The sequence below is a fragment of the Temnothorax americanus genome, unplaced genomic scaffold (genome assembly GCF_048541705.1).
Source record: "Temnothorax americanus isolate GAGA-0224 unplaced genomic scaffold, ASM4854170v1 Scaffold86, whole genome shotgun sequence".
NCBI lineage: Eukaryota > Metazoa > Arthropoda > Insecta > Hymenoptera > Formicidae > Temnothorax > Temnothorax americanus.
Genome location: NW_027509809.1, coordinates 430,052 through 434,513, shown reverse-complemented (window position 1 = coordinate 434,513; position 4,462 = coordinate 430,052). Strand labels below are relative to the sequence as shown.

Genomic DNA, 4,462 nt, shown 5'->3' with positions numbered 1-4,462 from the left:
CCGAGAATTCCCAACAACGATAGAATCGGCAATACGCTGCCTCGTTTCGCTGTCGAAAGTATCCGTTTTTTCGCTAGTTTTTTTTCTTCACCGTTTTTTATTTATTCGTTTTCAAGCCCATTCCGAGCTTTGTCTTAGGCTTCATGGTTGCCCAGACGGCTGTAGCGGCAGCTCTCTCTCCGAGAGTCGAATCTCTCGCGGTAATGCGTTTTTGCGCTTCCGCAGCGAGTATCTCGTCCGCCGCGTGTCTCTCGGTGAGATCGCGGTTACGCGAATAGGCTATGTCGTGCTCGCGACACGCCGCGTCCAATGGATTAATACCTTGATCGTCTCTCGCCAATCGTTCTTGTAAACGAGTTCCCGGACCGCAAAATTGATAGCTGGGAATGTGTAATTCGAACGGAAGGGCGTTTATCGCGCGGTTTAACAAGTCTCCACCATTTTTTTTTCGTTGACATTCGCCGCAATCCTTTATCATTGGCGCGGGACCGTCGATATGCGTTTGCTGCCACGGTTGATTGTAATGTTCCTAACAGCGACGATATGTCTTAACCTCCAAATCCGCCTTTATATGTTCCGGAAGCTTGTCCCACACGTAGTGGACGTGATCGCCGCACGTTTGCAGCAGAACGGCTTTCGGCACAACCTGCAGCTGTTCGGTGTTCAAGTCGCGAATATCGGAAGGTCACGACAGTAGGACGAACATTTTTGCTACTAAGCGTTTTGCGGTTTTGCTCGCCTATAAATAGGCGTTCGAGTCAGCCAGAAAGTCGGCAGTGTGAAAAGAAATGAGCATCGTGCGACAACCGTTGGCGATTCGCGTGACGAATTGCGACGACAGATCACGGTCGATGGGGGGCAACGTGGAGAAACGCAAGCACGGTACGATGTTACCGACTACTATACGCGCGACCATTTGCGGCCCTTCGAATTGCGGTAAAACCAACGTTCTGATTAGTTTGCTGGAAAGTCCGTACGGTGTACGTTTCGAAAACGTGTACGTGTACTCGAAATTGCTGCAACAGCCGAAATATGGATATCTGAAGAATTTATTGACATCGATCGACGAAATTGGCTACTTTACGTTCTCCAATAACAGTGACGTCATTCCACCGAGCGACGCGCGTCCAAACTCGATCTTCGTCTTCGATGACGTAGCGTGCGATAAGCAAGACGCTGTGAGAGAGTAATTCTCAATAGACAAGGACAAGGACAGACAAGGATAGCGCGCTTTTGAACGGCCGATGCAGAAAAGGATTTAACGTGTTCGCGATACCGTAAAAGCGATCAGTCGTTGCCGATACCTCGTCGGAGGTGAAACGTTAGCGTTACAGAGAGAGATCGACACTCTGCTTTTTTTCCGCGATAGCTGCAATCGACGAAAGCGAAAATATTCGCGAACGCGAGAAGGTCGTGAAAGAGATTGCGAAGACGAGTAATTCGATTCGCAAGAAACTTCGCGCTTTGAAGACCGGTAAGATCGAGAAGGACATTGAGTTGGACACGCACTTTAAACCTCTCATCGGGCCGTTGAAAAAGATCGTTGACAACTCGAGCTTGATTGCGGTGAAAAAAAAGGAGCCGACGGAGAGCGACGTTGACGCGAAAATCGAACCGCTATCCGTTCAACAGCGCGGGAAGGAGGAGGAGAAGGATGCTACATCGAAGAGAAAGAAGAAACGGTAATTATTCAGTTTACACCCCTCACCTCCGATTTTGATGAACTTAGGCTCAATCGACGCGTTTTTACACGAAACAAAAGAACCTGGCAGAAAAAAGTGTCGCTCTGCCCCGCGACGCGAGATATTAATCGTTAAAGTTGACAGGAATCAGGTTATGATTCCTGTCATACCGACGAGATGTAACGACTGATAGCAACATAAACATGCCCCGCGGGGGCATATGCGCATGCTCAGTGGCCACACGCGCATGCTCCGTAGCCACACGCAGTTGAATGCACAAATTTTGAAATTAGCGAACTTAAACAAATGAAGCACAACAATGTTATTGTTAGACACGCGACAAGTAATCGCACGCTTGACGCCACGCAACAATGTTGGGCTTGCTAGAGTTTGGTTATATAACATATTTCCAAGAAAAGTTAGTAGATTTTTTAATCCAGCATGGTGTTTTGCCAGCTACAATTAAGTGTAGTAAATGTGGCAGTGATATTAATATCAATAAAGAGACATTGATGTTCCGATGTAGAAAACGGTACAACGTAAAAAATATACACAAGAAACGTGTCTCGATGCAGTGCGATTTCGACAAAGATGCCAAAGCAGATACTTGGTTCGGCAAAAGTCATCTTGACGTGGCAACAATATGCAAAATTGTTGCATGTTTTTTTATGTTGCGACATCCACGTCAAGATGACACTCTGGCTGAAACTGGCGTGTCGTCGTCGACCACGATTGTAGATTGGTTCAATTTTTGCCGAGAGGTAATTATATTTTAACATGTTCATAAATATACGTACTGCATATATGTTCTTCAAAAATATATAGTAATGTATGAAATAAAAAATGATTATAATTTTTTTTTACAGGTCTGTGTGTTCTGGGCTGAATAGCATAGTGAGAAACTTGGTGGCCCAGGACACACATAGTCGAAATTGACGAGGCAAAAATTCGTGGTCGGCTCGTCAGAGCAGGTAATTGGATATTCGGAGGATATGAGCGAGGCTCAAAGAAAATTTTCATCGTTCCAGTTCAGAATCGGACGGAAACTACACTCCTGGCATGTATCAAGGATACTGCCAGGCACTACGATCATGTCAGATTGTTGGAAGTCCTATAATTGCCTAACAATGAGGGCTTCCAACATGCGACAGTTAACCATTCCTTTAACTTTGTCGATCCTGAAAGCGGTGAGAGATGTTTAAAATTAATATATATATTAAAATAATCGAAATTGTACAGTTGTTAATTATATTATATTATATTATTCCTTGTATCTAATAAATTTTTCCAATTTCAGGCGCTCATACGCAGCACATAGAGCGTGTTTGGAGAGAAGTTCGCGGCAATATTCCAAGGTACGGAACCAGGGAGGATCACGTCCTTGGATATTTGTGCGAATTTCTTTTCAAACGCGCCTATAGCCGTCTGGAACGAATTAAAAAATTCTTTGAGATCATCGCCGAAATATATCCTCCAACATTCACCTCTGAGGACCAGCCAGGGTCATCCAGAGATCAAGAACCATGTACCAGCACTGCTTGAACACACGTTTCTTGTGTACATTTTTTACATAGTACCGTTTTGTACATCGATACATTAATATCTCTTTATCGATATTAATATCATTGCTACATTTACTACACTTAATTGTAACTGCCAAAACATCATACTGAATTATTAAATCTACTAACTTTTTCTGACAATATGTTATTTAAATTCTATCACCTAACATCTTTGGGTGGTGTAGCGATCATGAGCACACACACATGTGTGTATGTCCTGCTTTATAGAAGTTGTGATTTTCGTTAAAACAAGGCACACACACGTGTGTATGCCCTGCTTTAACGAAAATCATTATACAGTTAAATCGTGCAGAATAACCAAGCATTCAAGCAATTAGGTCTCACGCTGGGAGTTTCTTTAGTTTAATTATGCGTGGGAAGCGCACACACACACACACACACACACACACACACACACGCACACGCACACGCACACGCACACGCACACGCACACGCACACGCACACGCACACGCACACGCACACGCACACGCACACGCACACGCACACGCACACGCACACGCACACGCACACGCACACGCACACGCACACGCACACGCACACGCACACGCACACGCACACGCACACGCACACGCACACGCACACGCACACGCACACGCACACGCACACGCACACGCACACGCACACGCACACGCACACGCACACGCACACGCACACGCACACGCACACGCACACGCACACGCACACGCACACGCACACGCACACGCACACGCACACGCACACGCACACGCACACGCACACGCACACGCACACGCACACGCACACACACACGCACACACACACACACACACAAACACACACACACACACACACGGGGGGGGGTGCGAGAGGGGGGCCTTTGGCCCCCCCCTTTCCCCGCACCCACCCCGCCGGTAGGCAGCGTGGACTTCGCTTTACAACTTAAAGTACATGCTAAGTTGTAAAGCAAAATTATAAAGCACATGCATGGAGGGGTGCAAGGGGGCTTACATGCGTGAGCGCACGTGAACAGGAAGGTTTTTCTCTCCTGCAACCCTCCCCCCATGCATGTACTTTATAATTTCGCTTTACAACTTAGCATGTACTTTATGTTGTAAAGCAAGGTCCACGCTGCCTGCCGGCGGGGTGGGGCCTTCGGCCTTTTCCTCCCCCGCACCCCCCCGTGTGTGTGTGTGTGTGTGTGTGTGTGTGTGTGGTGTGTGCTTTCCACGCATAATAAA

General features: G+C 46.8%; 1 pseudogene; it reads left to right on the top strand.

The window, feature by feature from the left end:
* Positions 1–2,350: 2,350 nt before the first annotated feature.
* LOC143907692 (uncharacterized) lies at positions 2,351–3,224 on the top strand (annotated as a pseudogene).
* Positions 3,225–4,462: the final 1,238 nt, after the last annotated feature.